Source organism: Euphorbia lathyris, chromosome 7 (genome assembly GCF_963576675.1).
Source record: "Euphorbia lathyris chromosome 7, ddEupLath1.1, whole genome shotgun sequence".
NCBI lineage: Eukaryota > Viridiplantae > Streptophyta > Magnoliopsida > Malpighiales > Euphorbiaceae > Euphorbia > Euphorbia lathyris.
In genome coordinates this window covers 89,150,711-89,177,646 of record NC_088916.1, presented here as the reverse complement: position 1 = coordinate 89,177,646, position 26,936 = coordinate 89,150,711, and the positions used below count along the sequence as shown (strand labels likewise).

Here is a 26,936-nt window from a genome sequence, read left to right as displayed (position 1 = left end):
TTTATTTTCTGATTTGTGCGGTTCATATCTTCCTAGAATGACTCGAGTTCAGTTGTAGGGCTTTCTGCCTCCTTCTAATAAAAAAAATAAGCAAGTTTTGGAGAGCTATTAGAATATTTTAAACAAGTTAAGTGACTGTCAAAATATTTAAAAAGTGCAGGATCAATCAAGCTTTTTAAATAAATTTAAAAAGCAAATGGTTTTTTTTACATAATAAAGTTTACTATAATCCAATTTCTAAACCAGGGGTATCATAACTGCTATTAATTGCTAACAGGTTAAATCAAGCATTGAATTCAATCAATTTTGAAAAAAAAAAATGAATTTCACAGTGTGAAAATGTTAAAATCGCCCAAGTAATTCTAAAATGTTCAACTCAATATAAATCCCAAGTGTAGTATTTAGGGGTATTACAAGTCTTGCTAGTTTGTAAATTATTTGAGCTTGCTTTGCTAAAGTATGGTTCGATAAGACGTTATTCGAGTTTGGCATGGCTAGAACACTAATGAGCCTGGACCTGAGCTTACTCAGGTTTTCCTTGAAAGGTCGAAAACATTCTCAATTACTTTTTAATTACTAGAAAAGTAGGTTTTAATAAAGAATAAAATATATTATATAGTTTAATATAAATTTCATATTTTTTAATTTTTTTTGTGACTTTGTGTTCTTCAACCATAATAAGCATCTACTAATCTTAAATTTTGGTCACAATATGTAATTATTTTTTTACTATTTTAAACCCATTTTTTTTTACCCATGCACTACTATGTATGATGCATTTGCTTAAAGCTCGGTCAAAATTTGATCATATTCGATCAAAGTTCGGCTCGGTCAAACCTCTATTTGAGAGGGCTCAGTTCGAGATATAAATGAGCCAACTCGACTCGTTTACACAGGTAGTAGCTTCAGATGAACTTTGATTGACCAAATGAATTTGGTTAGTCAATAAGCTTAGATTTAACGGTAACTGGCCACATTCATTATCAATAAGGATCAATGTCAGCACTAATGTTCGATTACATTAGGCAAATTTATTCCATTATTGCATCGTCTCTATGTAGTAATGACAAATTTAAGTATTTCAAAATTTTACTTTTTAGGTCATTTATGTATTGTTCAGTTAAGAGAGATATCAAAATTTCTACATAGATAAAGGTTTAGAAATGGCTATTTTAGAAAATAAAAATGTGGTTTCATAGTATATACCATTGTTCTAAATGACTTTAATTTTTCAATATTTCCATTTTGAGATAATTCATAGTAAATTTGAGGCGTTAATTGAAGTTTAATTGACATACTATCAAAATGGGATAAAGACCAAATTGAACCCCTAACGTTTCAAGAGAAGTGTAAATTTAGCTTTAACGTATAAAATTGTACCAATTTAACCTAGACATTTCCAAGTAAGATCAATAATTTTAGCGATATGTTATTGAGAATTTAAAAAAAAAACTGATTTAACTAGTATTTAACTCGCACTTTTTCTTCAAAGAAAAAAATGTCACTTCAATCCTTCAAATATCAATTAATGTCTATAAGATATTAAATTGTGTTAAAATGCTAAAAACTAAATTAGCTACGTATAAGTTCATTACAATTTATTTGTGAAATTGTCTAAAATATATAATGTGTTACTAATATAGTTATAAAAAAACAAAAAAAAAATGTACAAAACTGTTTCAATTTATCGATAAACTTGTTTGGAAAGTTCGATCTCGCAATTAAATAACAGTCGAACCAATCTGTTTAAATCTTCGTTAGTGACGGGCTATAAACCAGAGAAGAAAGTAATTTGGATTGAAAAATATTGTGTTACATCTTAATGAGAAAAGGGACTATAGATGCCTATTTATACTAACTAACACCTCACTCTCAATCCCTAAAACATAAAAGACACATCAGCTTCTATATAAGCTGGAGTTATTTCTACTTGACTTTCACAGCCCTCCCTCAAGTTGAAATAGCCAGCACAGTAAACCAGTAACATATCTATCTCCTTATATCATATACTTTGTTCATATTTTCCTATTTTGATTGTCCGTCAACATTGGATTTATGGTAAGCAAAATATTTTGGCCAACTGGGCTGTGATCTGGCCAAAATTTCAACTGCACTCTTAAATTTTAAAAAATTTCAAATCACTCCCTATCTATATCTAATTATATTCACTAAACCTCTATTTCAGAATATGTTAGATTCAGAAAATAGAAGACAAACTCTTTCACGTGTCAAAATGTTGGCCATATTCAAAAAGAAACTGTTAAATATAGATAAGTAATTAAGAACTTTTGAAAGTTTAAGGAAAATTTTGGGATTATTGAATGTAATTAGACAAGAACATGAGGTTATTGGAGGCAATTGAACAAAAATAGGGTCATTGGTAACTTTTAAAAGTTTAGGGGATAATTGAAATTTATGGCTAAATACGGGGCAACAAATATATTAAGCCTACTATTTTTAACTTCTATACTTAACATTAATTTTCATTACAATTTGCTCCTTAACAAACGAATGGTGTGTAATTAGTACTAGTATGATGGCACCCTCCATTATTCATCTCTTCTTTGCATACGAAAACTATAACCTGATTTTTAAAGCTACAATGAGAGAATGTCAGGCAGTCAGAGACTATACTTTGTTATGAAATAGCGTCTGGATAGAAGGTAAATTATTACAATAGATGATATTTGGAAGGTCTAAAGTGACAGTCAAATACTAGTTAATCCAGTTTTTTCTAATTATAGATAATGTAAGAGTAAAATCGATCTTGCTTGGAAATTTTAAGATTATAACCTTGCAATTTCCTATGCTAAGGCTAAAAATGCGTATTTCCCTTTAAACGTTAGGGTTAAATTTAGTCTCTCCCTTAATATAATCATAAACATATAATCTTGTAACTAAACTTTCTTATTTACAAAAAATATATATATACTACTGTTTTTAGTTATTTTTGTAACAGTAATATAAAGTTATTGAATGAAACTAGATAAAAATATGAGTCATTTGGAACTTATAAAAATTCACGGAGCAGTTAAAGTTTTAAGCCAAATCTAGAGACAACAAATGTCGCACAAGTATAAACCCATTTTTTTTAAAAGTTCATATTAGCATAGCAGTAATACATCAAATTCCATTAGGATACCGTGCTTTTAGATTATATATATATAAATTTTTTTAACATGATTAGGTACTACTTATATAAGTAAAATTTATTATACTAACTGACTGACGTTAATATACATTCATCATATTAGTTAACTTTTAATAAATTGAGCATATTTAATTCATTTTCAGTTTTTTCTATTATTGTAGAAGAAAAAAAATTATATTTAAACCTCTGAAAGTTTCAGACCATTTATGAAGGAAAAAGACGGAAAAAATTAATCTATTAATAATCCTTACAAATAATAAGGTGATAAGTAAACAAATGTCAAAAATATTAATAAGCCCCAAAATTTTTAAAACTTTAAGGATTGAATTCATGATCGATAATTTTTTCAATACATTGTGCTCTTCACAATTGTGTCGATTACGTAACCGTTAGTGAAAGCCATAAAAGGTACAAAACATGCACAAAAACAATAAAACATATATTTCATGGAAATCTAAATCCGCCGAAAAGCAACTGCAATTGAATCTTCATCATTTAGGCCCTTCGGATTTGAATTATTTCTTTTGGTGCAACTAAGTAGATATATTGATCCACGGATGGGTGCCAACCTAGTTGGGATGTCTGGCCTGACTGCACGGCCCAACATTCAGTTAAAAAATATTGATCCAAGGATAAAATAAATCGTTTCCGCCCTTGCTAAATCCGAGAAAAGTATAAATAGCAAAATGATAGAGAGCAGATACAATTCAAACTGATAAAAAGATCTAATAAAATATACAAACACAGACTCAAAAGAAAATAAAATAAAGAAAAATATAGTAAACCTAACCCAATAAGAGGAAGAAGAAGAAGGAACTTTCCTTCTTCCACCTTATTATGTGTTTAGCTTAATTCAGTAACAAACGAAAAACATACTAAATTTAAGATATTTATTAAGGGAAGAAAAATTCCAATGGTAATTTCATTTTTTGTACTTACCTAAAAGAAATAAAAACCAATAAAAGCTTTCCTATAACAAAATAGAGTACTAATATAATTAAAAACAACCTCTATATATGAATATAATATTTTAACTAAACTTTCTTATTTACATATATATATACACACGCTACGGAATATATTATTATTTAAAACTTTCAAAGTTTAACGGAGTCAGTCGAAGTTTTAGACCAAATCCATAGAACAATAAATCTATTAAGCCAAAACAATGTGTGGGATAAAAGTCCAGGGGAAATTACAGGAAAATTCACTTTTTAAAAGTTAATTACAATTTTGTCAATTAATTATATTAATTATGTCAAGTTCAAAATTGGTGTGGCAGTTAACGAAAATATAGGTTTTCTTCTTTTCCACTTTCATTTCACCTACTAATCTGCTTACAAAATTATTTGACATTTCCACTATAAAGTTTCATACTTTTGATATATATTGCAAATTAAATTATCAATACTAATTAAACAATAAATATTATTATTATTCATGATTTTTATGTAAGGAACCCAAAAGTCTAAGCCCACCTTTTTTAAGTTCATATTATCGAATGCGACCATAACAAAATAGATAGGATTCCATTAGAATTTCTAGTGCTTTAACCAGAACAATACTAGGATGGCTGAACTCTTGAGAAATTTTCTTGTTGCACACCTAAACTTTTAGGTTATATACAAAAAAAAATTATATTATCATTTCTTGAGTTTGTATTTTCAATTTCATTATACAAATAAGTTTTGATTCAATTATATTTGTAGGTAGAAGTTATTACATTTTCTTCTTCTTATGGCCTCTCTAAAGATTCTTACTCTCAAATTTATATTCAAAATAAAAAATGAAAGACATAGAATCTTTTAAAATAACGGTCCATGCGATTCACCTATTATTTACGTTGTTAGTAGATATATTGTAAAAGTAATTTATAAAAGTGATATATATATAGGTATGGAGTGTAAAAAATAAACTAACACAAAACCATATGGAGAGAAGTTCTATTGTGGATTGGGATTAATACTAGTCCCTCTAGGCATATAATGCGACGTTAGGTTTCTTTGTTTTGGTTTTTTGTCATTTTCTTTTACTGTTTCTACCAAAAAAAAGTAGTTGCTGACGTGATATCATCTGAATGAACAAACTAGTACTAATCCCAACCCGTTGTAAAAAAATTCCAATATGGATTGGTTTTTTTTACCTATGCCAAAATGACCAAAATAAAAATGAAAACGCAAAACCTTTCTGATACGGATTGAAAGCGAGAAATGAAGGTTTTAGTCGTAAACCAATAAAGATGTTCTTCTCAAGCTTAACTTGAAGGAGTGAATCCCGATAACAATGTATAAACCTTAATTCTCAAAGAGAAAATATATTTGATTGATAAAAGTTGCCATATCCTTACAAAATGAGGGTTTAAATACAACCTCTAAAAGATAAGCAAAGGACAGGGACTACCCCTACTAGGGTTACAATACAGTTAATAATAAGAGGGTAAGATAGGTAATGCGCCCAGACAACAGGTACAGAGGTGCAGGTACGGAATGTCAGACTGTCTGTTGGTCGACTTCCTGAGGAAGTAATCTTGGCGATCCGCCCATGCTCATATGTGGATACGCCTTCTGGCGTACTCCTAGATCCGCCTTGCTCGCATGTCTTGGGGATCCGCCCTTCCAGGTGCATCCTCTGTGAGCTTGATTCTTGAAGACCCGCTAGAGTCCGCGCGATCAGTGTGGCCAGTTCGGATGTCCGCATCACTTTCATATGTTGCGAGTACAATCCCAAATCAAGATTGAGGGGTGGACCGAGGCCAAACTACACTTATAAATGATGGGTCTCGACAGATGGATATATGGTGATAGCACCCATGCCTCCGAGTCTCTTTTTAATAAAAATTACACTAAAAATTACATTTTAAATTTTATTTACATTTATCAAATTTTTTTTATGTATTTTATCATTATATGATTTTCAATCTTAAAATATCATAATATCATAACTTTATTTTTGTTTTTGTCAAATTTTCAGTTACTCACTTATAGGGAAAAGCAATTTTTTTTTTAAAACCACCGGATTTGACATATAAATAAATTTGTTTAAATTTTTTAAGTATATAATACACTTGTAAATAATGTCAAATTTTGACTATTGTGTTATTTTTAGAGTCAAATACATGAATATCATAATTAAGTATAAAATTACAAGTCATATCACCAAACTTAATTCTTAATATGTTATTATTCTCTATATATTATGATTTTACATCAAAATTTTAAAATTTCTAGCTATACAAGAAATTGTATGTTGTTTTTGATACCACATGTAATCCCAACAAGGTTGACATCACCTAAACATCCAAAATTGTCCCATAGAAAATATTAAAAGTTAGAAAATATCACAAAAAGTCAATAGAGTGAAAGAAACAACCAAAAAACAAAATTGTCCCATAGAAGCTATAACAAAAAATGGGAAAAGAGTCCCACCACATAACACCAGAGCTAGTCCTACCAAAGTTTGTCAGGACATGAGCAACCTGATTCCGTTCAGGTTAGACTTGCGAAACTCCAAAATGCATTCCAGAAAAGAGAAGAGGGAAGGTTTGGAATTTGTAAAGTCAGTAGTCATCTCTTTCTATTCCATAACTTCTTATTAAATATTGTTAGTTCTTCTCCACAGGTTTTTAATTTTTAAAAATTTAAATTAACAATTTCTTAATGGTGTCATGAATAGATGGATTGGGCTGATTCCACCGAGTCACAACCTATACTGCCGATTCATGTCCAATTCATAAAGATTTTGAGTAGTACCATAGATACGACTCTAAATCTTCATGAATCAGCTATGAATAAGCAGCAAAACTCATTAGGAATATAGTAATGTTGATCCTAAAATTCTCATTAAAACCTAAAGTTGAACAGATGAAAAGGAGAAAGATTTACCTTGTGGAAAATAGCTTCTAAGTAGCTTATGGGAAACAAAATATTTCCTGAAAAAAATATAATAATAGATTCAAAATCCAACGAGAAATAAATCGTAAATGCCAACAAAAGCTCTAGAAATAACTTGGAATTGGCCAATTCCAACATTAAACCCTAATAGCACACCATCAACATCCACAACAAGTTTCCAGATTTAAGATCTCTCACAGGAGATATCAATATGGAATGCACCTTTGCAGAAAAGAGAGAAGAGAAAAGAAGAGAAGAGAAGCGGAGGGGGCAGAGAAAAACAAAGTTGTGAAAGCAGTAAGTTCAGTGATGTAGATGAGGCTATTTGTGTGAGATATTCAATAAGTATTAAATAATAGGCTTCATACATTCCAACAACCCTAAATTTTTTAAAAGTTTTAAATTATTATATAGTTATATTCAATAACCTTATATTTTTATTCAATTGCATTAAATAACCTTCGTTTTTGTCCAATTGTATCTAATAATCCCAAAACTTCAACTGTCCTCATAAACTTTCAAAACTTCATTGGCCTTTTGTTTTTGATATGTGGTGGAACGTGTCACTCACTTTGTACATCAAAGAAATCGAAAGTTATTCAATGTAATTAAACAAAAATATATATCAATTGAAACTTTTAAAAGTTCAGGGATGCTTAAAATTTGCACCAATTTCAAGGGTAAAAAATATATTAGCCTAAAATTTGGACATCCAAGTATGTACAACCTGACTATCACATGTCTTCTTCAGGGCTACAACTTTCCAAGTGGTATTCCCCTTATTGAGAATTAAATCGATCCAAGAATAGGAACAAAGAGCAAGCAGTCAATCATAAGAAGTTTGTGTAATCTGGGCGGACTTGATTTCCCCAACGTCCGATATCCGAGTGGAGGAGGAAGGAGAATCCACAATGTTGTTCTGTAAACCCCCAACATATCAAATGCGTGGATCTATTTTAGGCTGAGGCGGAGCCCATACGACGGGTTGCGTATTAAACCACATATTTGGATCGAAGAGAACTCGGATGTTAAGATAATCCTATTGGGGAGCTGGAAAAGATGGGGTCATGGAAGCAATGACAACTAAGACACTCATAAACAAACAGGTTTAACAATACATCTATTGAAATCATTACAATCCTAAAATTCTCCCCTATTGGCATCATCTGTCAAACAAAGACCAACAAACAAATCATAAATTACAGTAGGTACAAAACTCATAGGAGATATACTAATGAGGTTCCTAAGCATATAATAAGCAAAACTTATTACGATAATTACGAATCCAACAACATAGGTTAGGAGTAATTCAGATCTTTAGAATTCTCATCAAAACATAAAATTCCCATTTGTGTGAGATATTAAAATAGTATCAAATAATAGGTTTCATACATTTCAACAACCCCCTAAATTTTGAAAAGCTCTAAGTTAACCTAGTGCTGACTGACCAATCGAGATCAATACTCTCGTGTGAGATATTAACCTAGTGCTGACTGACCAATCCAGATCAATACTCTCGTATGAGTTAGAAACAGGATGAACATAGTCATCATTTTTTTTTGGGAATGGAATATTTCATACCTTTATTCGTCCAGCAAGGATGTTGTTCGTTCTACATGCCTTCATTGTTTTGGCAATCTCATCAATATCTCCCCATCTTACATTCCCAATACAGTGAATCGATTGTATTTGGTGGTTTTTCTCTTTACCTTTGACTTGATTCTGCCTCTTTTTCCAAAGCAGTCCATATTGAATCAATTGAATTTGTTTTTTTTTTTCTCTTTATCTTCCCTTTTGATTCTGCCTCTTTTTACAAGTAATAGTCATCACCATCTGATACTTGCTTTGGATTTTCATGAACTAAAGATAGGACGCAAAATAAGAATTTAGATATAAAAGTAGATTACTGTTCTAATTATAACAAAACAAATCAAAATAGTCAACAAAAGAGGGATATCAATTATTTTCATCACATTTATTAACAAAGGTTGCTTTATAGATGAAGCAAACATATATACTATGTTGCAGGGAAACTCTTTCTCATTAGCATTGCCCCTTTTCATTTCATTTCAGGTTCTTTTCCATTTTCTAGTTGTACTCTTTTAGAAATTCACTCTATTTACTTGGAAACAATGAAAATACATATTAAGTTGTCAAATGGAATTAAATTGACTCTCTTTATCAGTGTTGGATCAAACAATTTAAATTAAGAACATCCCATAAAGATGCAGAGACCATAGGCTGATGAAATGTAGATAACATTGAAATCAAGTTACCTTTCAAGCATAGCTGGCATAGTTTTATCATAGACAAACTAATTATGATAGAAACGTCTAATAACAAAAATTAGCATACCAACAATGTTTAAAACAAAGTTAAGAAATTTCAATCAAATTTCACTTAAAACATAAAGTTGTATCAGTTAAATAGATTGTTGAGTAACTTGTTTTTCGGATGGAGCACATTCTGTCATATCTTGTTCTTCCCCTGGAGCACATTGTGTCATCTCTTCTTTAAAAGGCAACTTCTCCTGTTCACTCGTGCTCAAACCAACACCACCAGACCCTATATCCATGTAAATTTGTTCTCCAGGCAAAGGGCATTTCTTTCTATACTCGGCCAATTCTTTAGTTGTCTCATTCAAAGCTTTTTCATAGCCAGCTAAGAGATTTCTGGTCATGTATAGTTCGTGTTTCAGCCTAGAAGTCTCCATATGTCTTCTCTGTTGCTCCTCCATCTTCGCCTTGTGCAAATTATGAACCATGTTATTCTAATGATCGAACTCGCTAAGCAACATTTGATAATGCATACTCAAGTTTTGATAAGCCTGCTCTTTCGCATGGTAGGACATCCGAGCTTTTTCCAATATTTGTTGCATTTGCTCAATATACATATGGAATTCGGATGGTGACTTCAAATTATTATCCCAATGTCCAGTTACAATCTCGTGATTCTGCATCCCTGAACTAATAAAAAGAGTTTGTGAAGCTTCTATAACAACTATAAGACTCTCAGAACTACCACTGGAAAGCCCGCCCCGCTAGCTCATGTAGAATGTAATTTCCAAATAACATTAGTCCCTATGTGAATCTCTTTCCTGAGCAGCCAGAACAAACAATGAACCATGCATTTTATAGTCTTCTTTTTACACTTAATTGATTTTACTATGACAATTAATTAAATTCAATTATAATTGGTTAGAAACAAATTAAGTCCTCAAACTAGAAATTCAATTGAATTGGAAGACTATTACTTTTCCGCAAATATTATAATTACAAAGAGTCTTTTTTTGACAGTTAGAAAACAATTAATAAGCTGCAAAACTCATTACCAGTAAAGCATGGAATATAGTGATGCTATTCCTAGCATTCAACTCATATTAGATAAGCATCCATTAGGAGTAATATAGATCTTCACAATTCTCATTAAAACCTAAAATTCAACAGGAACAATGAACTGGTTATTCCTGATAATATTAAACTTATCTATTTGAAAAAGAGTTTAGTTCAGGAGCTTCTCGAGGATTCAAAAACATTTGAAGAAAAGATAGTAGGAAGTATTGTAAGAGTCAAATCTGACCCTTATGACTACCTCCAGAAAAACTCTCACATGCTTGTTAAAGTTATAGGTATTTATCTGCTAGCTGTTTCCTATTTATAAATATACATTAAGAAAGTGTCATTTTCTTTGGTACTAGTGGTTTTCACATCCAAACATGAACTACAATCACTTCTTTATATTATTGTTTTTCGTGGATTGATACTTCCAATGTACCTATTTCCAAGACTTGTTACTATCGGGTGATTCTGCATCCCTGAACTAATAAAAGGAGTTTGTGAAGCTTCTATGACAACTATAGGACTCTCAGAACTACCACTGGAAAGCCCGCCCTGCTAGCTCATATAGAAAGTAATTTCCAAATAACATTAGTCCCTATTTGAATCTCTTCCGGACCAGCCAGAACCAACAATGGACCATGCATTTTATAGTCTTCTTTTTACACTTATAAAATAATTAATTGATTTTACTATGACAATTAATTAAATTGAATTATAATTGGTTATAAACGAATAAAGTTTTCAAACTAGAAATTCAATTGAATTGGAAGACTTACTTTTCCGCAAATATTGTAATTATGTATATAATTACAAAGAGTCTTTTTTGACAGTTAGAAAACAATTAATAAGCTGCAAAACTCATTACCAATAAAGCATAGTGATGCTGTTCAACTCACATTAGATAAGCATATTTCCGAATAGCATAGATTAGGAGTAATATATATAGATCTTCACAATTGACATTGAAACCTAAAATTCAACTGATGAAAAGTCCAAAGGTTTACCAGAAAGAACTATGCTTCTAAAATTCAATAGCTTTTAAGTAGTTGCTCGGAAACAAAATATTTCCTGCAAAAAAAATCATTATAAAATCAAAATCCAATGAGCAGCAAATAATAAATGCCAACAAAAACTCAGAAATAACTTGGAATAGGCCAATAATATTTTCATCTGTTGAGATTCTGAAAGCATTGCTGGATGCTGATTTAATTGGTTTTCATAGATTTAATTTGATGAGATTCTAAAAGCATTGCTGGATACTGATTTAATTGGTTTTCATAGATTTGATTTGATTTGATTTGTTACCTCGAAGATCGGTTGAGCCACTTTCTACACAGGGTAAACCCTAATCGCACACCACCAACATGACAGCAACTTTCCAGATTTGAGATCTCTCTGGGGGGAAGAGAAGAGACCGGCGGAGAAAACCAAAGTTGTGAAAACAGTAAGTACAGTTATGGAGAAAACCAAAGTTGTGAAAACAGTAAGTACAGTTATATAGGCGAGACCATTTATGTGAGATAATTAATTAGTATCAAATAATACACTTCATACATTCCAACAACGCCCTAAATGTTTAAAAGTGCTAAAGTACTCTCTATTCTTATATAATTACATGCAATAACCTTAAATTCTTATCCAATTGCATTCAATAACCTTGTATTTGTCCAATTATATTCAATAATCTCAAAACTTCAACTATCCCGGTGAACTTCCATGAGTTCATAATTATTTATATATTTGGAGTTTCTTTTTGACATGTGGCGGAGCATGTCTCTCACTTTCTACATCCAAACGATTCTATTCAGAAATACGAGGTTATTGAATACAATCAAACAAGAATAAGAGACCATTTAGAACGTTTGAAAGTTCGGGGGAAGTTAAATGTTTGGGCCAAGTAGATGGAGCAAGAGAAAATAAGAGAGTAAAATCGTATCATAATTTTATGAGTAGATAATTTATTAGACCCCTCTTTTTTCCCTAACACATTGTTTAGTCCTATTTTGAAAAACACATCATAAAATCTCTAAATTGTGTTACTCTTAACGTGTTGGTCTGTCGGTCTATTTAAAAAAAATAAATTAACTGTTATATTTGGGTTAAACAGAGACACATAAAATAACAGAGTAATAGGGTCATTTTGTATCCCAATATGACTGCCCTGGAAGATAATATATATTTGGTTAAAAATTTAAATATGACTTCACCTACTTCCTAAAGTTTTAAAGTTCATAATTAGTCCCTCTTTTGTGTAATTATTTTTAATAATCTCGTTTGTTTGTTCAATTGCATTTAATAACTTTTATCTTTATATAAGTAAATTCAATACCCTCAAAACTTCAATTGTTCTCTAAATTTTTAAAAGTTCGTAATTATTTATCTATAAGTTATTTTCTTTTTGACATGTGACACAAGGTGTCTCTCACTACAGTTTGGGCCAAATATTAGTCTTAATATTGTGTCTAAATAAAAGATCAATGACTTAATACACCAAAAAATTAAAGATAAGTGGCATCAGGATACTTTTTGACAATAATAATTTTAGATATTAAATCTTATAGATGTTGGAACTATTAAATGACGTAATTTTTTTAATTAATTGATTATTAAATTACAATATAGAATTTAATGGCAGTATTTTTTTTTATTATTGATAATGTGAAACTTAATCTAAATGAATCAACTCAGAGTCAACTCAAAATATTTCTACGTTATAATCATGTTTAGGATGGAAAATGGGGCTTGAGAGACGAGGAATCCCCACGAGATGATGATAAGGATTGTTTTGTCCCATGCAGGCGCGGACGGGGAGGGAGTGGAGATAGGTATCACCATACACATCTTTGATTTTCCCCCATGCGGATTTCCGGATTCATTCCCTTTTAAGAATGATTTTTTTTTGTTTTGTTATGTAGTATTTTTTGTTTTTGAATTGTTCACTGATTCTTTTTAAATTAAGTTATTCGGTTAGGTCAAATTTGTTCTTTCTTTTTGCCATTCAATAGACATCAGTCTTATTTTTTGTGGTTATACTATCGAATAGGACGGGGAGCGGGGATGGGGAATGTAATCCTCACATCACCCGTTTACATCCATAATTATGTTTGCTTCAAAGAACCATTCAAATTCAAAGGTTAGGTTGATGATGAAATTCCAACTATTCGAATTAGTGTCCAATAAGTATGGTGTTTTTGAATTACATGTAATTTTACTATGTATCTATATTAATGGTTACATTTAGGCTTAATATATCGGGAACTCCTTTGAACTTCGATAAAAAAGTAGATTGACTCCCGAAGAGGCGTGCCAGGTTTGGTTTGGGGCACTTGGTCACCATCTACGCCTCCTCCGCGCTCGGTCAAGAGGCCTTTGATCGCCTACCCCATTTTGACCCCGTCCTTTGGACAAAAATGCTTTCAAAACCCTCCATCGCCCTACCTCTGGTCCGGGTGAGAGTTCGTGTGCCGACCACCAACAAGAGGTGGGGGAATAGGATTCAGACTATGACTTCGATGATTTGGGTGACATGCCAACCGGTCCTTCCTCCTCCACCAACCCCGACTTCCAATCGATTCATGCTCGGTTGGAAATCTTGGAAGGCAACCAACGACAAGACCGGGCTGCCATGAATGCTTGGTTTGATACTCTTGAGGCCCATCGCCTCATGGACCAAGCCGCCCTTGCCACCCTCTTTGACAAGCTCGAAGCTCAAAGGCAAGCGGGTCGGGAAAGCTTCGAGGCCTTCACCAACACCTTCTTCACCCATTTCAACATTCACGGGAATCCTCCCCCGCCTCAACCTTAGTTCTTTTTGTTTTGTGTTTTTGTTTTCGTGTTTTTTATGTTCTTTTTGTTTTTAAGACGTTTTTGGCATTCACGTCTATTTTGTGTTTAGTGCGTTTTCATTTTTGTTCTTTGTTGTTATTTATTAATATATATGCATTTTAGTTTTTACTTTTTTATGTCTTATGATTAGTGCGTGTTCGTACCATTTTTAACGTTTCATTTCAGTACCGCAATAAAGTTCACGCAGAGCGTACCTCTGGGCAAGCCCCGCATAAACCAGTCTCTGAGTTAATAAACGGCTGGAAACATGGTTCACACGGAGCGCGCCCATAGGCACGCCCCGCTTGTCTAGATCTCTGCCGGGAAATATGTAATAAAAAGCATGTCACGCGGAGCGTACTCACGGGTTCGCCCCGTGTAGAAACAAACCTGCAGGGTCTTTTGTTAACGTACAATAATCCTTTTTATGTTTTTATTTCCGTTTTGTCTTAATTTGCGACGTTTTTGGAATTAACGTCTTTTTATTCACGCGGAGGGTCATGCAACCACGCACTAGTAGTTTGTTTTGCACTAACAAAAATAAAAATAAAAATAAACAAAATAATTAAACTAATTTATTGGTTCAAAAAAAAAATTCTTCAGACACATCACCTCCCTCCGAGATTACTTAAAAGTTCCGTTATTTGTCCTTAAAAGTAAAAACGTTAAAACACAAAGGATCAGTTTAATTAAGAAATTTAAGTCTCACTACGCCATAGCCCCCTTCAGACGACGGCTAGAAACCGTCGTCCCGCGAGATATAAATCTGTCACAGGGCTCGCTGCCGTCTGTTTCACCTTCAGACCACGGTTAGGTTTTGTCATTTGAAGATACTATACATGACATCAGCGTAGTTTCGTACTGCCATATGAATATTGTTACGATGCATCTTTTTATTTATTAATGTCACCTTTAATGTCATCACATGACATACTAATAATTAAAAATGTCAAGTAGCTATATGGGAAATTGGCATATTTGTATTCGCGGTGACAGTTTTTATAATAATTTCTGTCGTAGTAACTTGTATCAGATGGCATAGGTCTTAATCAATCATGTCAATAGATTTATTTTAGATGACAGATTCTTTTATTTTAATGTCTTTTTATTGTTGTTTAGATGATATTTTTTTAACCGTAAATGTCACTCCTTGCCTTCTTCTTCGAATGAATCTGGAAATGAACAATAATCAAATGAACGAGAATTTATGTATATCAATGATTTTAATTTTATTGGAGACTAATGCTCATAATCTGTTTACATTTGAACTACACAAATTTCTGAATGTAGTAAGGTAAAAAAAATAAACAATGTACATCTCCAAATTTGTCAATATGTCAATCTTTCAAGAGGCGTGGTGGTGTTGATTGGAAGCCAAATCCAACTTGATATCTGCAAAACCAATTGATGATGCTCATTAATTACGTACCGTATACAGATAGACCTAATTAATCTTGTTTTACCCTTTCTCCATTTTGAGACCCTTCACTTTTACCCACCCACATTATAAATATGAAGCGTTTAACAATTCTCAAGAGTCACCCAGGGCAACGTAACACTATACTTACACTAGTTATATCAAGCATGGATAGACTTGTAAGGAACCTCTATCGTAATATTGAGTTTCAGATTGCCCTACTCCGATATGAGGCACCTAGGTGGCTTGTCAAAATATATGCAGGTCCTGACCGTCGGCAATGGACTGCCGTGATAAAAGGCCCTCCAAACACCCCTTACGAAGGAGGTGTATTCATAGTCCATATGGACTTCTCTGTCGATTTCCCCTCCACACCGCGAGTTGTAAGAACATGCATAAACTTGTTAACACACATAAATCAGTTCATATATATGCAAATACACTCATGACATTACTATTATTCGCAGGTCATATTCAGGACCAAAATTTATCATCCTAATATCGGTCCCTTGGGGCATGTTTCTATGCCCCAGCTGCTTGATCGCCCTGCCCATAGTATTGCCACGGTAAGATGATGCTATAAATCTATGCATTTGGGGTCTAATTTATCTATTCATGTTTGGGATCTAGTTTATCTACTCATGTTTGGGGTCTAATTTCATTTATCTATGCATTTTATAGCTGCTGTGGAATATTTATGGACTGTTGGTAGAGCCCTTCATTGAGGGGCCATTTCCTGGCCGAGAGCGAATTGCTGAACGATACATCAGCAACAGGGCAGGTTATGTAGCAACTGCCAGGAGATGGACTGGAGAGCATGTAGGGGATATATGATGTGAAAATAGCACGCAAGGGGCGCATTATGATGTGACGTGCGAATAACGTACAAGGGGGGCGTGATGTGCGAATAACAAGGAGATTTGGATGCTGGGCAATGATTGAGTTAGATGGTGTGGACTACTGGATAGGCATAGAGCCAATCTTGAAGAACAGAATGATTACTGATTACAAATGTACTTGGTAATCAATCTGATCTTCAATGTTGGCTCCATGCCCCGCCAGTATTCGACGCCATTTAACTCAAATGGTTCCCCATCATCCAGATATCCTTCGTTATAATCTGCACATTCTTGAAGAAAGGAGATTTGGATGCCAAAGAAACACTGAGCTTGATGGTGTGGACTACTGGATGGGCATAGAGCCAATCTTGAAGAACAGAATGATTATTGATTACAAATCTACTTGGTAATCAATCTAATCTTCAATGTTGGCTCCATTCCTCTCCAATATTCTACTCCATCCATCCAGCTCCATTGTTTCTTTAGCATCCAAATCCCATTTCTATTCGCGCATCACGCCCCCCTTGTATGATATTCGCACGTCATATTATAATGCCCCCCTTGCACGTTACACTTTTTTGATAGGCAATACAAAGTAGACAACTTATTCAAGTAGACATATATATGTATATTCAAGTGACGCATAACATGCTATAACAAGTAGTCAACTTATTCGTTTATGTCTACTAAATTGAATCAGTTCTACTTCCTAACATATGTATATTCAAGTAACACATAACATATTACATGCCCAATGAACATTCATACACAAACCGAATCAGTTCTACTTCCTAAACAGAACATAAAAAAGCCAACATGCTTCATACATAGACACATACACATATGGTATAGCTCATAGGTATAAGAGTATTCCCATATCACAATGGACATTCATATCTACATGCCAAAATGAACATTAATAGCAATGAACATAAATAACCCTTCACAATATACTTGCCGCTTGGATTGTACTCGCTGAAAAGTGAGCATGGTGATAAAGTCTGCGATGCTCTAGCCACAAGTTCATAACTTATGCTGATAGCATCGAAAAACCATCACCATTCTGAATGGTTTCAATCAGATAACAAGCCAAGTGGAAGATATATTATAAACCTATCTCATCGGCATAACTCATGTTAAAATAGAAAGGAATAAGACAAGTTCATCATTTTCAGCTTTAAGAGTATGCATGATCAGCTACCTTCCTAAAGAGTATGCAAGTTCATCATTTTCAGCTTTAAGAGTATGCAAGTTCATCATTTTCGTGCATGTCTATTCCTTATTCATAACATTTTTCAGCTTTAAGAGTATGCCTAACATGCTTTTGAAAAGCTTAGTCATAAACTTATGTTGTTAGAATCACTATGTACCTGCCTAAAGCCACCATTATGTACCTACCACTTGGATTGTACAGTTCATAATGAAGTTAGCAAGGTGATGAAGTGTATGATACTGTCACCACAAGCTTAGTCATAAACTTTTGTTGTGAGAATCGTACAACTTCATCACCATGTTAAATACTTTTCCATAAGCATAACAAGCCAAGTGACATTATACATAGTAATGGAGATTTAGGTTGACCATATGACTATGCTTCACAAACCATATGTTGTAGGCATGAACATTATTTCACTCAATGAACATTCATAGCATAAGAGTATGGTCAATCACAACAACATCATACATGTAACTAATCAGTTACATGCCCAAATGAACATTCATAGCATAAGAGTATTGTCAATCACAAAGAACATTCAAAGCTTTAGAGTATGCGTAATCAGCCACATGCGTAATGGTCATTCATACATAAACTCTATGAGTCCTAGCTTCCTAAACAGTTATATCTAACCAATCAGTTCATACCAATCATTTCATCATCACCCACAATATCATACATATATGTAATCGCTCAGTTCAAACCCACATAACAATATATATACTAAATCATGGTAGTTTCCTAAATAAATGAGTTCTATGTTCCTAAACAGTACATCAAACATACTCATTCAGATAACAAGCCAAGTGGAAGATATATTGCAAACCTATCTCAGCAGCACCACCCACAACAACATCACCCATTGCAACCAATCAATTCAAACCAACATAACAACAATATATACTCAATAAGTTAAAGAAATCTTCCCATATGCTAAACGCAAGAACTGATTGACAATCTCTTCAGTTAGCCTTTGCATGTAGCATTCTTACTATCCCTGTAAATATTATGTTCAAATAAAAAGAAATCAGAACATCTTCAGCAACCGACATTGTATTGCCCTAGGTTAAAAAAGATAAAGACCCAAGCTTTTCAGCGGTGAATCTAACAATGAATACAATAAAATCAGTATCTAAGCGAGAGATCTAACCCTTTAAATCATAAGTCTGAAAATCAGTAGATCCTTATTCCAGCTGCTGAAATCGACATACACAAAAGTAAATCGGATGAGGAAAAGGGAGAGTAAGGAACAATGAAAATCAATAGATAATTACCAGTACCGTATTTTGAGCTCACTGATTGCATGAATCAACCAGATAGAGAGAGATGAGAGGGGATCAACATTTGTGTAACCTAGAAAATGGGGTTTTGGGTGAGAGACATGCTTTTTATACGAGTTGAAATTTCAGTCAAACCATCTAGCGCCTAAATTTGGTATATGGCCACGTAAGTGAAATTTGTTTGCCGCTTTTTTTGTTTTCCGTATACAATGACAGCCATTTATTTCAGGTGTCATCTGATGAGTAAGTGGAATTTAACAAAAACGCGCGTTTTCTTTGGATGACAGGCTTCTGTAATCGTAACGTCATCTAAGAATCGAGCGTATTTTTTATTTCACCTTCAGATGACATAGAGTTAAAATACTGTCACGAAAAATATTCAGACGACACGAAAACAAATGTCTGGCATGTATCTTGTGTCATGTGAAAGGAAAAATGGGATAGTGTCTTGATTTCGAAGCTATGGAGTTTATGCATAGTCGAGATTTGCACTTAACAAACGCATTGAGTCCTAACCCACAAGTTATCTTTATAGTGAAATTTAAAAAGGCAATAAAGACGGGATTTTTGAAAATTTTACGATAACTTGAAAGTACACAATTGAACCCGAAACTTATGTGAGGTATTTTGAGCCTAAAAGAGTTCGTACGAGAACTCTATTTTTTTCATAACATTTTGAGGGCTTTGACTTCACTCAACTCATAGAGTTTGCAATTAATACCGGGTTAAGTACACTTATTTTGGTAAGAAGGGTAATAGATTATAAAATGAACCCACTTAGGCTAATTCTTTCTTAATTATTTTTCTTCGTTTTCATAAACCTCTAAGAAGCCCCCTCGAGCCTATTAACCCACTTCTTTGCTAACCCCCCTTTTAACACATAACCCTCTTTCCTCTTGATTCGAATACCAAAATCAAATGCATCAAAAAAAACCGAAACAAGCTAAGTCTCTAGCAAGAAAGCATAAATAATCTTTGAAATCGTTTTTGTGCCGCTCTCGAATAAAAAGAAAAGAAAAATAAATAAAGCAAAAATGGAGAGCAAAATAGGCATTCTCAAGCTCCACCCGAGCAATTTCAAAATATATCTTTCGTGCTTGTTACGACAAACCGATAAGAAAATGATGCAATCACCAAAATCGGTATTCGGACTCGAGTTTCTAAAACTAACCGCTTACCACTAAAAAGCCCACCTACATTACAACCCCCCTCCGGGTTCATTTTTAATATTTCCCGACCATAATATAGGTGGAAAAACTCAGATGAACATGCAAACTCGGGATGACTTTGAGTAAGTACAAAGAAGAGGGTACAAACAACAACCCACCGAAAATTGAGCGCTAAGAGTGAAATACCTTGGTGACATACAATTGAGTTCTCAAAAGATAGTCAATCCCCGTTAATATTGCCTATCAAGTTTGATCATGGAGGTTTCGAATAAATTTGGCCACGCATCCGCTTACGTAAGTGCTCATTGAAAACTTTTCGTAAAACCTTAGTTTTGAAATCACGCACTTGGTTAAACCAACCAGGGGTTTGTTTCTTGATTGTTTCAATCCATTGTCTTTCGACTTTCTTTACTTGAGGATAAGTAAAACTCTAAAGTCTGAGAAGGTTGATAGGGACGTTTTGTCCCCATCTTTTAGCGTGATTCACGGATTATTTTTGAGCTAATAATTAAGTTTAATTACAAAAATAAGTGTGTTTTCAATTAAATAACAAAATAAAATAAAACTTATGCTTTTAATAAATTTCCATTATTTTTTATTAATTTCAGAAAAATAAAACATCAAGCTAATTCGATTCTCGTAAGTCGTATTTTGCAGGTACGGGTTAAAGAATAATCCAGCAGGTACGTGGGGCGTCGGTCAATTCCCACTAAGTCACGACACTCAACCCACGCGTTCCCACACAGTCAACACCTACCACGCGGGGCGGAGAGCATAGCACGCGGGGCATGCAAGGTGTAAAATAGTGACATTTGTTCCAAGAGCTCTACCACGTGGGGCATCCCCAGATACACGCGGGGCGTACAAGAGAAATGCTTCAATATTAAGTTCCAGGAGCTCGACCACACGGGGCGTACTCCGGTCTACGCGGAGCATGGTTGAGTCAACTCCTCTTAAATCAGTCCACGCGTAAAAGAAAGCTTCAACGGGATGGGTAAATGGCAGACACGCGGGGCGTGCCATGTGAAACCTGCATTGAAAATGTGAATTCTTACTTGTAACTTGTGTATTTACAATTTTACCCCCGAACTTGATGTGTATAAATAAGAGTGATTAACACTCATTTCTTCATTCAGATTTTATGTAACCAAACTCTACCACCTTGAGAGCTTGTTCACTTATTCTGTCACTCCGTCGAAGTTCTGTTCCATCCTCTTCCACCAAGCTCGAGAGTTCCACCTCGAAGACCTAAGAGATGGCCTTGAGTCCGGTTAGCTAGTTCCAAGGGTCGATTCTTCCCTTTCTACTTACTAATTAGCTGGTACTCTTCCTATGTACTAGGCTTGGTTGTATTCCACATTTACACGTTCCATATTTATAATATATGATTTGCAATTTTCGTTTCTCTATACGTGTTGATACTTACTACTTGTTTTGATATTTGTAATTGATTATTGTGTACGAGGACACGATTACCAGCGCCCTTTGCGAGTTATCTTTAGGGAACTGTTAAGCCCAAAATATACCTTAAATATCATTAGTAATTACATCAATATTGCTACGAATTTATGTCATTTATACCTATTTAGAATACTTTTACTCTCGAATATGTTTCTTTCATGCAAGGTACATAAATATTTGGTAAAATCCAAATAGGAGTAAAAAGAGCTCAAAAATAGAAGAAAAACCCTACAAAAGGAGTCGAAGCGATGAAAATTAATAACGCCAAGTCGAGGACACGAACGAGAGCCGAAGAGGTGAAAAACGCTCCGTGCCGCGACCGCGGCCCCCCCTTTCACGGTCGCGACACGCGTTCCTCAGCCCTCCTTCCCTTCGTCTGAAGTACAAATTGTTGCTCCCCCATTCTCGGTAGAGAATTTAATATTCTCGGTACGAGCAGGAGTTTGAAGAAGCCTAGTTACATACTTTCGTTTTCGACGAAACGCGTTCATTCGGGTGGATAAAGACGTCCTTTCTCAACGGATACGATCCTTCACAACGGACACGACACTTCGATCAAGACCCTTCAGCATCTATAAATAAAGGGTTGATGAAGAGTTGTGAGATATCATATGTAGAAGAAAGAAATTAGTGTAGAATTTATGCAGAAATTCCGAGTCAAGTGATTCAGAAGTTAGATTTCGATTCTATAAAAAGCAATATGATGTACACACATTGTTTACAAAATAATAACAAATTTAGTAGCGTTTAGACATTGTTCAAATTTAGTTTACATTTTGGTAGTAGACCGACGCAGTCTCTATTACGAAGATTCAGCGAGAAGATTGAGTAGAGGATCCGCCCCGGAGCTTGACAACCTCTAACGAAACCCAAGGAAAGGATTGACAACCCGTTCACTTGCACGCCGTCGAATGTTTCCAATACTCCATGTTCTCTGTAAACTTGTATCAATTTATATTTCATCTAATAAAGTCTGTTCTATTCGATAGATTCTTATGCAGCACTTTGGTAAAGGAGCCGAAGTGGATTGATGCTGGTGTTTTCATTAAAACGTGTTTAATTCAAAATCTTTACAAGGAAACTTTGTTGAACACTTAGGCAAATTATTATCTCGAAAGAGTTTTAATTTGATTAAGGGCAATTTAACCCAAAAGGGTTTTGTCGCGTTCAAAGCCAATTAATTAGAGGTTCCGTCATTTATTTCATCTTTATAATTCATACAAAGTTTAAAGTTGTTTCTTTGCTTAATGCAAACGAATATACTTGTTTACTTTTCTAAAAGTACTAAAACGTTCATGTTTTGCAAATTCATTCTTAAATCAGATATTTTCTAACATCTTCATATTCTAATCTAATTCTTATTCTAGCAATTTCAAAACCAAAACCGATTAAACGATTTTCCATATTATAAACCTTAAAAGTATATTTAACCGATTCAGAATAGGTTTTTGTTGAAAAAAATTCCCTGTGGGATCGATATCTTTTATTACTACAAGCGTATACCGTGCACTTGCGGAAATCGCTCAACAAGTTTTTGGCGCCGTTGCCGGGGAACGCCAATTTTTTTGACAAAAATTTAGATTTTTCGTATTTTATTTCGAATCTAGGTTTATTTATACTTATTCAAACTTTTATATTTTTAATTATATCAGGTTACTAACATATTTGTTTTTCAAAATTATGTTTCGAAGGTAGTTTCAGTTCGTGCGAAATTTCAAGTTCATGCGCAGTTCTCGGAGTTCGGGCACGCCACCAGAGCCTATTGATCCAGAAATTGAAAGGACTCTTAAGAAAAACAAGAGAGATAACAAAAACAACAACAACAACAACAATAATAAAAACAAAAACAAAAACAAAAACAAAACCCCAATAAAAACCAGAGTTACCGAGCCAGAAATTATGGCTACACTCATGGATTACGCTAGGCCAGGAGTGGCCGGTGTAACAAACAATATAGTTAGACCCCAAATTAATGCACATCATTTTGAAATTAAGCCAGCCTTGCTTAATATGTTACAAAATAACGTACCATTTTACGGGTTGCCTAACGAATATCCTAATACCCACTTGACAAATTTCTTAGAAATTTGTGACACTTTTAAAATTACTGATGTGACTGCAGAAGCAATCAAACTTCGCCTTTTTCCTTTTACTTTGAAGGATCGAGCCAAAGAGTGGTTGACTTCTATGCCAGCCGCATCATTTGAGACTTGGGAGCTATTAGCCCAAGCATTTTTATCAAAAAAATTTCCTTTAGCAAAAACTGCAAGAGTCATTAAAGAGTTAACTTTTTTTTCTCAAAATGATAGTGAAACTCTTTATGAGGCTTGGGAACGTTTTAAAGAACTTCAACGTTTATGCCCTCACCACCAATTGCCCGCTGAACTTTTAATGCAAACATTTTATAATGGATTAAATCCTACAACTAGAGGTTCATTGGACGCTATGTCTGGAGGGTTATTCATGAAGAAAACATCTGCCCAAGCAAGAGAACTTTTAGAGGAAATGGCAATCAACAGCAATATGTGGCCCGCGGAACGTGGACACATACCAGTAGCGAAACCATCATCCTCAACTACATCATCAGTTAAAGGTATAGTAAATCTTGATCCAGTAGCGATGTTGCAAGCCTAATTTTCTGCCTTGTCGCACAAAATTGATAGGTTTATGGCACCATGTGATCCTAATGGTCAGCCAATCCAAACGGATGTGGATTACGAAGGTATGAGTGAAATTGAACAGGTAAATTTTGTCCAAGGACAAAACCAAACTAATAACCCTTATTCCAATACATATAATCCTGGATGGAGAAATCATCCTAACTTTAACTGCAGAGATAATAATAATAATGCTAACGCAAATGAAAATCGTACCACTAATTATCAAAATCAATCAAGAGATACGATTAGCACTTTATCTTCTAAAATCGACAAATTTATCGATGCTATGAGCGGAAAAATAAGTAATCACGACGATGGTTTTAAACGGATCGAGAATAAATTCGATCAACTTATTAAAAACCAATCATCTAGCATCCATAATTTGGAGGTTCAAATTGGACAACTCGCTAAATCAATTCCATCCCGCAAAGAGGGAAGTCTTCCAAGCCATACGGAAGAAAATCTGAAAGAGCATGTTAAGGTTATCACTCTTCGTTCAGGGAAAAATTACTTAGGACCGGAAATGCCCGGAAATTCGACTTTACCTGGAACTGATTTACCGAAGCCCAAAGAAGATAAGTTAAATCAAAAAGATGCACCAATTGACTCTAGTACAAAAACTTTTGTACCCAAACCACCTTTTCCAAACAAAGTCCGCAACAAGGACTATGATCAGCAACTTTTAACATTTTTAGACAAACTTAAAAATTTGCATATTAATTTGACGTTTATGGATGCAATTACGCAAATTCCCAATTATGGTAAATTCCTCAAAGATTTAATTTCAAAGAAAATCAGTTGGGAAGGAATTTCATCCATTTCACTAACAGAAGATTGTAGTTCGATTGTGTCAAGCAATTTGCCCACCAAACTCAAAGATCCCGGATGTTTTACCATTCCGTGTAAATTGGGAGATAATGAATTCCCAAGTTGTCTTTGTGATTTAGGAGCAAGCATTAACTTGATGCCATTATCAATTTTTAATAAGTTAGGCTTAGAAGAAGATATCAAACGTACCAATATGGTTTTGCAATTAGCGGATCAAACCACTAAAAGACCATACGGTATAATTGAAGATGTTTTAGTTAAAGTTGACAAATTTATTTTTCCTACCGATTTCGTTATTTTAGATTTTGCTTATGACGTTAACTGTCCGCTGATCTTTAGTAGACCATTCATGAACACGGGACGAGCTCTAGTTGATGTGTCGGAAGGGAAAGTAGTTTTACGGATAGGAGATGATAAGATTAAGTTTGATATGAACAAAGCAATGAAATATCCTATGGAAGATTTCGCTTGTATGAAACTTGATTTAATTGAAGAATGTGTAAATGACATTGTTCAGAAAGAAGAAATAATAGAACCTATAATGAGTGAAGAACTAGAAGATAAGGACCCAGAACCTTTGATTTGTGAAGATGGACCAGTTCCACCTTCGATTGTAGTTCCACCTGAATTAGAACTTAAGGAATTACCAAGTCATTTGAGGTACACTTTCTTAGGCGAAGGCGATTCTCTACCTATAATTATCTCTAACAAGTTGACACAGGTTCAAGAAGAAAAATTGAAAGAAGTTGTTAGAAATAGGATAGGAAGCATGGGTTGGCAAATTTCAGACTTAAAAGGTATTAATCCAAGTATTGTAATGCATAGAATTCACTTAGAAAAAGATAAGCCACCTAAAGCGGATAGGCAAAGACGCCTAAATCCAAACATGAAAGAAGTAGTAAAAAATGAGATCACTAAACTTCTTGACAATGGAATCATTTATCCTATTTCGGATAGTGAATGGGTTAGTCCAATCCATTGTGTACCTAAAAAAGGAGGCATAACAGTTGTAAGGAATGAAGAAGGTGAATTAATACCTACACGAACCACCACTGGTTGGAGGGTTTGTATAGATTATAGAAATCTAAATAAAGCAACTAGGAAAGATCATTTTCCTCTGCCTTTCATTGATCAAATGATCGAAAGGATAGCTGGTCATGCTTTCTACTGTTTTCTAGATGGTTACTTCGGATTCTTTCAAATATACATTTACCCGGATGACCAAGATAAAACAACCTTCACGTGTCCCTACGGAACATTTGCATATAGAAGAATGCCCTTTGGTCTATGTAACGCACCTGCAACATTTCAACGTTGTATGACTGCGATTTTTAATGATTTCATTGAAGATATCATGGAAGTTTTTATGGACAATTTTTCAGTTTATGGAGATTCCTTTGATTCATGCCTAAAGAACTTGGATACAGTTTTGTCTAGGTGTGAAGAAACGAATTTGGTATTAAACTGGGAAAAATGTCATTTCATGGTTGATGAATGAATTGTTTTAGGTCACAAAATATCTGAAAAAGGATTAGAAGTGGATAGAGAAAAAACTTCAGTAATAGAAAAATTACCCCCTCCAACTATTGTTAAGGGAGTAAGATCATTCTTAGGACATGCTGGTTTTTACAGAAGATTTATTAAGAATTTTTCTGTAATTTCCAAACCACTTACTAATTTACTCATGAAAGATTCAACCTTTGATTTTAATGATGAATGCGTTAAAGCTTTCGAAACATTGAAAACTGCTTTAGTCAGTGCACCTATTATTGTTAAACCCGATTGGGATTTACCATTTGAAATTATGTGTGATGCAAGTGATTTAGCTGTCGGATGTGTTTTAGGTCAAAGGAAAGATAAGA

The 26,936-nt window shown here is 34.0% G+C and overlaps 1 long non-coding RNA gene and 1 other non-coding gene across 3 annotated transcripts; both read right to left on the bottom strand.

Moving 5' to 3' along the window:
- Positions 1-9,388: 9,388 nt before the first annotated feature.
- On the bottom strand, positions 9,389-11,864 carry LOC136201120 (uncharacterized). 2 transcript variants are annotated; one of them, XR_010673690.1, is made up of 3 exons: positions 11,685-11,864; positions 11,384-11,447; positions 9,389-10,007 (listed from the first exon to the last, which is right to left on the bottom strand). It is a non-coding gene; the product is annotated as an uncharacterized lncRNA (long non-coding RNA). The 2 variants fall into 2 exon arrangements; XR_010673689.1 differs by having other exon boundaries at positions 9,389-10,002.
- An 11,990-nt stretch (positions 11,865-23,854) lies between these two features.
- On the bottom strand, positions 23,855-23,961 carry LOC136201652 (small nucleolar RNA R71). The gene has a single exon (XR_010673998.1). It is a non-coding gene; the product is annotated as a small nucleolar RNA R71 (small nucleolar RNA).
- Between the last annotated feature and the right edge of the window lie 2,975 nt (positions 23,962-26,936).